This window comes from Enhydra lutris, unplaced genomic scaffold (assembly GCF_002288905.1).
Source record: "Enhydra lutris kenyoni isolate GAN:26980312 unplaced genomic scaffold, ASM228890v2 scaffoldscaffold72, whole genome shotgun sequence".
Lineage (NCBI taxonomy): Eukaryota > Metazoa > Chordata > Mammalia > Carnivora > Mustelidae > Enhydra > Enhydra lutris.
In genome coordinates this window covers 896,899-907,678 of record NW_019154156.1, presented here as the reverse complement: position 1 = coordinate 907,678, position 10,780 = coordinate 896,899, and the positions used below count along the sequence as shown (strand labels likewise).

Genomic DNA, 10,780 nt, shown 5'->3' with positions numbered 1-10,780 from the left:
ATGTTGGTAACAGGAGGCTGTGCATGTGTGGGGGCAGGGAATATACAGGAAATCTCTGCACCTTCCCCTAGATTTTGCTGCAAACCTAAAACTACTCCGAAAAAATATTTTTAAAAATAGGAGTGCCCACGGGGGCACCCCTGCCATTTTTTTTTTTAAAGATTTTATTTATTTATTTGACAGAGAAAGAGAGAGAGAGAGAAAGATCACAAGTAGCCAGAGAGGCAAACAGAGAGAGAGGAAGGAGCAGGCTCCCTGCTGAGCAGAGAGCCTGATGTGGGGCTTGATCCCAGGACCTTGGGATCATGACCTGAGCCGAAGGCAGAGGCTTTAACCCACTGAGCCACCCAGGCACCCCCACCCCTGCCATTTTTAAAAATACTTTAGGATGGTCCTAGGATTTAGTCCCACATCGGGCTCCCTAACCAGCCGGGAGTTTGCTTCTCCCTCTTCCTCTGCCTCTCCCTTTCCCTCTGCATCTCCCCCAGCCTGTCCTCTTCCTGATCTCTTTCAAATAAATAAATAAATAAATAAAATCTTTTTTAAAAAAATGAATTGGGTCGCTTTCTGGACTCTTTATCCTCATGCAAGTGCCACGCTATTTGATTAGTGTAGCTTTATGGGAGTTCTTTAAGTGAGGTAGTAGAAGTATTCCAAATTTATTAGTTTTTTTTACAAGAATATGTTGACTTTTCTGTGACATTTAAATTTCTACATGAATTTTAGAATAATATTGTCAATTTTTATTAAAAAGTTTGCTGTTACTGTGTTGATTCTATAGATCAATTTGGGGAGAACAGACAAGAGTATTACTTAGTATTACAGTATTACAACACTTAATTCCAATTAATGAACATGGAATAACTCTCCATTTATTTAGGTTTTCTTTATATTAGGAATTTTAGTAAATTTTACTATAGAAATCTTCCACTTTTTAAAACATATTCTTAAATATTAATGTTTTCATCAAATATGGTAAATATGAAAGAGTTTTAAGTTCATATTCTTATTTAGGAAACATAATCTAATTGACCTGGTGTTTTACAGTCGGGAAATTTACTCAATATTTTTAGTAACTGCTTTGTAAATTTTTTAGAATTTTCTATATAGATAATTATGTCTTCTATAAAAAGGGTGATTTTCTTTTTTCCCAATATTTATGATATTATTTCTTTCTCTTCTCTTACAGGACCAGCTTTGACTTCCTTTGCTGAATAGAAATGATCGAAGCAGAAATCATTGCATTGTCACTTACCTTAGGGGAAAAGCATCCAGTCTTTCATGATTAAATTGGTTAACTATAGATTTTACATAGATGCCCTTTTTTATGTTGAGAAAGTTCTATTTCTCATTTGCTGGTCATTTTATTATGAATGGATATTTAATATTGTCAATTTTTTTAACAATAAAAACTATAGTGACTATACAATTTGTTGTTTATTCAGTTAATATGGTGAACCACATTCATTGCTTTTCCAATGTTAAACTTTGCATTGCTGGAATAAACCTCACTTGGTCTTGATATAATATAGTCTTTATGCTTTGTTTGATTCTATTTGCTGTATTTTGACAAGGAATTTTGCAGCTATGTTCATGAATACTATTGGTCTGTAATTTTTCTTTCTGTTGATACCAGGTTCTGTTACAAAGATTATACTGAACTCACCAAATCAAAACATTGGTATTTCTTCCTTAAATGCTTGATAGAACTCATTTGTGAATCTACCTGTCCATTTCACCTGCCTAGTCCAGTTGGTTGGCATAAATTGCTTATAATATTCTTACATTTTCTTGTAACACCTTTAAAATCTGTAGTGAATCCCCTCTTTCATTACTGATCTTGGTAATTTTTTTCTCTTTTTCTGGATCATCTTCCTAGATGTTTATCAATCTTTTTAAGAAACCAAATTTGGCTCTTCAATTAATTTATTCTTATTTTATTTTGCTCAGTTATGTTTTGTTTGTTTGTACTTCCTAGGGTAGAAACTTAAGCCACTGCTTTTAAAACTCTTATTTTCTGGCTCTGCACTGCTGCCGGCAGTCGCAGCCTGGCCTCGAGGAGGGTGTGAGCTGATGATGCTAGAACCTTACTGGTGGCAGTGGCGCAGGTTGGCCAAGCTTGGTGGGGGAGGGCCAGCCAGGTGCCACCTGGTGGGGAGTTCACACATTCCACACCATGGTGATGGCAAATGAGAGGTTTCATAGGGAAGGATATCAGGAAGGCTATGAAGAAGACCACAGTTTGGATATGACTGAAAGAAGACAATATGGGACCTGACATGGAGCTACAACTGGATCTAAGATTGAGTGCTGTCAAGGGCACGCTTTCTCTTGGAGAGCTCTCCTGCACAGCTGCACCACGGAGAAAGACAACTTTGTTCATTATTAAATGTTCAGCCAGACTTTATAATTAGTGTGGAAGGTCCTGGACTTTCAGTTTGAGGATACTAGATGAACAAAGACGGAACATCAAGGAAGAGATATGAGGAAACCGAGACTCACAGGGACTGCCTGGTCCGGGGGCACCCGCAGCAGAGCTAGCACTCCAGTCCTGCACACAGCTGTCACCACCATCTGGTGCAGCCTGCTCTGGAAAAGCGCATGGTAGCCCTGGAGTTGGGTCACGGCTCTCAGGTCTGCAGTGCACACATCCACACTGTGCTCTGTGGAGCCATGGGGAATGAATCCACTGTGGCCAGTTGACGTGGGCATCTGGCTGAGTGGGAGTTCAAAGGGAGCCTGGGCATGCTCTTCCCACTGTCTCCAGAGGGCAGTGGTGCTATGCAGCATGAAAAATGGTTAAGGGGGAGAATATTTTATGCTAAAGACTAAGTGTTAAGCTACTGTTCTGTATGCAGAAAGTTCAGCCTTACATTGAAGACAGTGTGTTTCTCCTTCAATACGAATTCTTTTTTTGTCTATGCCCATACTTAAAAGGCATCTGTATGGACGCTAAGGTACAAATTGGTGGAGCAAGTGGTTGGGTCAGTGGTTCTTGAGTTTCCCTCTGCCCTTACATGGGCACACCCTTGGGTGGCTCCATCAAGGTTGCTGGTAGATCCACCTGCTCCTGCTGGAGGCAGCGCAGCTGAAAGTAATGCATGAGGTTAATAAAGGGGAAGCCACGAATCCATATCAGTTCCTAAAATCTTTCCAAAATGTCTTATTGATTACTGCTGTTCTATGAAAGCTCATGGTTCTGAGAGCCTGCCAGGATACTCAAGGTTGGAGTTGGTATTTTCTTCCCTCTCATTTTGGTTGCTGTCACATTGTGCTGAGGGAGTGAGAAATCGCTGCAGCTGGTGAGGGACGAGACTTGGGACCCTGCCGCACTGCTGCAGACATATGTGTCTCTGCGCACGTCCCTCATCTCTGTCCCACCTGAGTTCCAGGGCCACACTGCGTGCTTGTGCACTGCTGCAGACAGTGCCCGCCTCACTGCGGATCCTATCGCCACAAAGATCGCTGGATCCCTTAGGATTTCGTCTTTGACCTAAGCGTTATTTAATAGTGTGTTCTTTAATTTCCAAGTATTTGGGACTTTTCTTAATACCTCAATATTGTCCATGTCTAATTTAATTCCATTTTTGGTTTATAGCCCAGTATATAGTCCATCCTGTTGAATGGTTTTGGGCTACAGGTTCTTTGTTTTTGGAGGGTTGTGGGGTAGGTTTTTTAACTTGTTTTTTTGTTTTGTTTCATTTTGTTTTGTTTTTGCACTAGAAAGGAATGTGATTCTATTGTTGGGTTTGGTATTATACAAATGTCAATTAGGTTAGAGACAGGGTTGTTCAGATTTTCTTTATCCTTACTATATTCTATCTACTTGTACTATCAATTATTGAGAATAGGTTATTTAAATTTTCAACTTATAGTTGTGAATTTGTCTATTTCTCTTTAGTTCTGTAAGTTTCTGTTTCACATTGTTATTAGGAACACACACATTTATGTTGAATGATGAAGTGAAATTGATCCTTTAATCATTATGAAAGGTCTGGCAGGTCATTATGGTTCTATTCATTTTTTCAGTCTTTTCCCCTGTTCTTTATATTAGATAATTTAAAGCACTCTGTTTTGAAATTAGCTCACTTTCTGCCATTTTGCATGTGCTACTAGGATCATCCAGTGATATTTTGTTTATTTCAAATATACTATTATCTCTTGTAGAATTTTCTTTTTTTTTTTTTCTTGTAGAATTTTCTTTTGGCAACTTTTCATAGCTTCCAATTTTCTGCTGAGATTTATTTGCTGTTCATTCATTGTAAGCATGCATTCCTTTAGTCTTTAAGCATATTTATAATAGCTGTTTTAAAGTTCTTGCCTGCTAATTCAAACATGTATGTCACCTTGGGGTTTATTCCTAATGACTGATTTATGATTTGACTACGAACCACTATTTCGTGATTCTTTGCCTGTCTAGTAATCGTTTTATCACTGCGGATGATGTGCTGCAGGGAGTCTAGATTGCATGAACTTCTTTTAAGAGATGTTAAATTTCTGCTAGCAAGCAATTGAATTATTGGTAGGTATATTTGAGTTTGTTAAGCTTGGTTTAATTTTTGTTAAGGTGGTTCTATTTCAAGTTTAAACTTAGTCCTGGTACATATTCCTTACTCCACAGTATGGAGTCTCAGCTAAATACTGAAGTCTTTTCATGAGGTCTCTGTACTCTGATCAGACTGAAACTCTATCTCCTATCACTGCATCAAGAAATCTCTGGTACCTTGTCTTGAGTCTATGCATCTCAATGATTTTTTAAGGACATGAAATAAAACCCCACACAGACTTTTAGGCATTCCCCCCTGTGAAGTTTTTTCTTCTTAGGTACTCTCCCCAACAAATTCCAGGAAGTCTACCAGCCAAGAATTCCAATCTGCTCTTCAGCAAAGTGAGACAGTTATTCCACTTAATTTCCATTCTACTTGAGTTCCGTGGTTATAGGAAAGTGCCTCTAGGAAAAGTAGGAGTATGCATGAGCTCACCTGGCATGCTTTCCTTATCTTAAGAATCACAACCTTGGACTGCATGTTCCTCAAGTTCTAAAAATATTTGTCATATTTATTTTGCCTATTTTTATAAGTTTTTTTGGAGGGGGGCAAGTTCAGTACCAGCTACTCTGTCGAGACTAGAAGTAGAAGATGTCAAAGCATAATCCTTTAAAATACCTGGGTTTAACTTTTTGTTTTAACAATTCTATTAACTGCATATTTCTTAATTGATGCTTCAGCAATGTAAACTGATAACTGAAATTACAGATGGTATACAGAGGCATCTTGTTGTTGATTTAATAAAAGTACATTTCAGTCCACCACAAATGCAAAATTCAAAAATGAGAGAAAAATATATATACATTTCATAAGCATAAAATTTATAAAACCATCATATATAGAAATACATGTATTTCCTGGATCTAGAGATTCATAGCAGGAACGGAGGACAGGACCAGTTGGGTCAGTCAGTAACCCTCTTCTCTTACATATTAAAACCAAGACTGAATTCTGGGACCTAGCTCACTCTATTTATGTACAGATATAAGAACACTGTCCTGGCAAATGTGAGCTTAATCAGAGGAATAATAAACAATCCTCCAAAAAAGGAAAGTGTGCTCCTTTTGTGTAGTTTAATAGTTTATAGGACAAGACTTGTGAGAGAGTCAGACAGCTTTACATCTTCTCTCCAGCTGAAATTTCAAATTGTTTTCTCCATGAAAAAAGAAAGGACAAAGTATTGTATAACAAAACATTTTCCCAGAAGCATACTGAAAGCTAGAAATTCATGATATTTGACCATTAAGTATACATGAGGAGTCCAAATATATGAAAAAGATAAAGCAAAGGGAAATTCAAGAAACACAGAATGCCAACATGTTTTTCAAGTCAAAAATGTATCCTAAGAAAAAGATAAATAGTGATTACAAAGAAAAGTTGCTGAGTTTCAACAGTAATATAGAGATTATTTCTGAACACAGGAGAATGAAAAGGAGGAGGAGGAAAAAGAAGAGGAAGAAGAGAAGGGAAAAGGGAGAAGGAAGGGAGGAGGAAAAGAAAGGGAGGAGAAGAGCTGCACTATCTTTAGTTTCTATCTGATAACTACTGTTGTAACCTCTTTCCATGGATTCCCTTATTTAATCCTCACTATGAATCTACAAACTAGGCTTTTGCAAAGAGGCTAGCTGACCCCCAGAGAACCCTTCTTCCCTTCCTTGTTGGAGAGTCACTGCTGGAAAGCAGCTGCCCAGCCATAATGACATTTCTCTGCCCACTTCTATCTAGGAGGAGGGTGTACGATTAGGCCTCACAAGTGAGGTGAGGATGGGAGTGATAGGTGTCATTTATAGACTGAAGTTGTTATGTGTCAGTTCTGTCTTCTTCAGTTTCTTTCCCCACTCCTCTGAAAACTGGAAACCACATGTGAATATGGTAAATCCACAATATGGAAGCAACCTGGGTCCTCAAACCACTGATAAAGATCTACCCAACCAGGAACACTCACTCTGGACAAGTTATAAATTGCATGTTGTTAAACCATTTAGAGTTTGGGGTTTAGTTACAGCCATTAACATTACCTTAACAATTATGATAACAAGGTTAACAAATCAATTTGTGTCCTCCATTGTACAGACAAGGAAACTGAGGCACATATAGAAAATATCATCATCAGCAGAATAAAAATTTTTTTTATTTAATTACTACATTAACTATAATTTTAACAAGGATACAATTTTAATTAAGAGAAATAATGATATCTACCCAGTGACCTGACTTTAGACTAAATACAGAAGGTAGTAAAGTATATTGTCCTTTAAGTTATTGATAAGCACATTGTTTCACTGGAACTATGACAAAAATGATTGATATGGTTATTAGATCAGCAATGGTGGATGTTATTTTAGAATTAACATTGAAAGTTTCTTTCACCATTTGTGATATCAGATGTGTGAACTGGAGCGACTCAGATTGAGACAGAAAAGGGTCTAACTGACAAGCTTAGACCAAACGAGTCCAAACAAAATTTGGGCACTAGCTTTGAGACCATTCATACAATTTTGTTCCAGAGCCAAAAACTACGACTGGAAATTGTACATAAATATGCCTCTATTCCAGACTTTTTGATACTGTTTCTTTTTATATGTTAAATATTGAACATAGGAAACTGAGAAAGAGAATGCTTTGGTGAAGAACAAAGCAGCCAAGGGCGAGTTCTAGTTTTACAATGAAATGCAACTTTCCCATCACAAGACAAATATTTCACTCCCAAAGGTTAAATAGGTTAATACTTAAAAGAAAGAATTCCACTGAAGAAAAGAATCTAATCCAAACAATTCTCTGGCATTGTGTCCATTGTGCTTTCATTTGATTATCTCTTGGATACATTTTCATGTTCTTCAATTCTTTGCGACCCTGTATTGTAGAATTCTCCTAAAACAGATTTCTATTCATCTAAAAACTTCACTATGTCAATGATACTTATTGCCTTCTACAGTATCTGTTTTATTTACATTTATTCATATCTTAAAAACAGATCAATGTTTATAGATGTGTTTTATCAAATGATTGTGCCATTAGCATTTATTGGGCATTGGTCATTATGAACCTAGTCTTATCCCACTTTTCCTTACATCATGTCTATTCTCTTAAGCTCATGGCTGGACAGAAATCTCCATGAAGATTCACGTGTTTCTCTGGTCTTTGTATTCTTTTAGTATTTTTTTCCAACTCTTTCAGTACTAATATGGTTTTAAGTTCTCATTCCCCCCCCAAGATTGCTTCAAATTCTAATTGTTTTGAGGCATACAGATAATTCCATAATTTGGAGGTTAAAGAACATACAACAAAAGAACAACATAGGTAGATAATACTCAAGAAATTTCCAGGTGTCATTTCTAAAAGTTCCATAAGAAAAAAAAAAAGACCACCAATGCCCTGAGATGAACTACAAAATCTGGACCAATGAAAAGGTAAATACTTCAGGGGAGAAAAAAATTTTATTTTTTAAGTTCATTCAGTAAAGAAGTTTTTGAGTCCTTAGATGTCAAGATCTGGTCTAAGACCTAGAGAACTAGATTGTGCCCTGTAAAATACGCCCAGTCAAAGGAACACAGGTGGTGGGGGAAGGGGGGCAACTTTTCTAATTCTTACCCATTAGAAGTACCAGAAGACACTTTGATTAATATAGATATGGCCCTGCCTTCAAGGAACTTGGAGCAGGGACAGACATTGAGCAAGTGAGCAAAACAATGTAAAGACACAAATTGCTGACAACAGATATGAAGGAAATTAGCAGGGTGCTAAGAGAGAGAATGGTGGGGACAAAATGAACTTTTCTTCATCAAGGTTCCTTTTCACCTCTCTGATGAAGCGACATTTAGGTTAAGACCCAATGGATGAAAGGGAGTGTGGTGATATGAAAATAGGGGGTGGGAGTGGGCAGTCCCAGCCGAGTGAATAGTCTGCACAAAGTATTCAAGCTACAGAGAACTTGAAAAAAAAAATCCTGAACGAAAACCAGAGTGACTTCAGTTGTTATTGGGTTGGTCCAAAAATGGCACTAAAAATGTGTTTTTGGATGAGCCATAATGTAAAATACATCAGTTTTATTTTAACGCCAATTATTCCAAATTCTTACTTCTATAAATTCCTTAACAACAGGTCACCCCTTACTTGGAAGCATTTGGAAGCAAGGTGTTTTGTGAGTCAAGGCACTGGTCCATAAATTCTGTCTTGTCCCAGGATGCAAAGCTTACCACTCCCTCCTGGAATAATGCAAACTCAGGCATAGCAGGAGTCCCCATTTGATCGCCTACCCTTGAATACCCTCACAAAGCCTGGGCTGACCTGCAGGTCCAATGCTAGAGGTGTCATTTGCACAAAAAACCAAGGCACTTGAGAATGACTTTTGCTGTTACTGGCAGAAAGAATTGAAGAATATGAGTTTGGCCCATAGGATATAATGAAAGGGTAACACTGAAGTACAGGAAAGTAGGTCCCATTAACATTGTCCTCTAGTCTGTTTTCAGTGGAGATTTGCCTGGGGGGAGGTCTGGGAAGGGAGAGGGTTAAAATAAAGATGATAATGTATGTAAACCACCTGATAAGCACTTGATCTGTAATACATTCAATCAGTGTTACCTACTAATAATATCTGTAAAGAACATGAGAAGTCTGCTATTATTCAGGTTCTGGTTGATCAAGAAAAAATGCTCCTTTGTTCATTGTTTTTGCTTGGAGAGATACAGATTGCAGAGTTATTAAGAGATTTAGTAACTATCTCAAATTTCCCTTTGTATACCACTATTGTCCCCCTACCATGGAGCATTGCAAAATGGGTACAAACCCAGATCTACGAACAACTCTAGGTATTGCATAATTTCTCAAAATAAAGTTTGATAATGATCATCGGTTGTGTTTCTAGTTTACATCACTTCCTGCAAATGTTTGGAGTTACCCAATTAATCTTACTGGAATAAGGAATTTAAAAACATAGTTAAACTGAATACTGAAGAGCTTTTAAACAGATACAGTATGAGGTTTTATCACATGCATTATTATATGGGAAATGGGAAATTGTCAACACTTTTCAGTCTGTCTTGTGGGAACTCCTCCAACATCATACCATGCCTATTACTTTTCATTAAACAAATGAAATAATTTTTGTACCTTTATAAATGTGCATCACACTTTAAACAGATACAGCTAGGCTGACCTAGCTTTATCTTCAAAATATAATCAAAAAAGTAGAATCTGAGTACAATATATTAATCACAACACACTGAAATTGAGAACACCTCCAGTTTTTAGAAAGCAAATCAGAAAGTGAAAGTATAATATTTCCACAAAACAATTTTATGTGAGAACCAAACTAGCTAACAAGCTCATTTAGAAGAGGAAGGCCTTGGTCACGAATACTATCACAAAATACCTGGTACAGCACCTGGCAGGTAATAGATGATCTTTTTATGACATTCATTATTTCTGCTACTCTGATCACAAATCTAAATGTTTATACTGGTTCTCTTATATAGATAGTTTTGCTGAAGTATTCTTCTTTTTATCCCTGGACTTTTCAGGTAATTAAAACATTCTCTGAATGGATTTTTTTTTTTAAAGAAGCTTTTTTAAAATGTAGAAGCAAATTCTGTTTTTCTTAAATATACTAGCTTGAACATTACTTGAGACTTTCTTCATGATCAGGGTCTTTTTTTCTTTTTCTTTTCTTTCTTTTTTTTTTTTTTTTAGAGAAAGAGAGTAGTGAAAGAGAGAGAAAGGGGGTGGGTGGTGCAGAGGGAGAGGGAGAAAGAATCTTAAGCAGGCTCCACACCCAACACAGAGCCCAATGTGAGGCTCGATCTCACAACGATGAGCTCATGGCCTGAGTCAAAATCATGAGACAGAGGCTTAGCCAACTGAGCTACCCACATGCTCCTGAATTGGGGTCATTTTTACGAACATCACATCCTAAACTGCATAGCACTTCTTGGGGACCTTTGATTTTTCTCACTCTGCTCTACCCAGAACTCTGGAAATCTCTTCTTAATGTAAGATGCTTATTTCCAAGTGAAGCAATCTACTTTTATACATAAATATGCCAGTTTGCTTTCCATATTTTTGACTCATGAAACCATCGTTATGCCAACTCATATACAAAATATGGCTAGAAAGAAAAAAAAATGAGCCCATGATGAAATATTTGGCTAAGATGAGGCACTACATCACCAAATGCTGTCTACACCATTAGGAGAAAAAAATGCCTGCCTATTATTGGGTAAAAGTCCAAGGAACAG

General features: G+C 37.2%; 1 pseudogene; it reads left to right on the top strand.

Moving 5' to 3' along the window:
• Positions 1 to 2,176: 2,176 nt before the first annotated feature.
• On the top strand, positions 2,177 to 2,442 carry LOC111159958 (annotated as a pseudogene).
• The last annotated feature ends 8,338 nt before the right edge of the window (positions 2,443 to 10,780 follow it).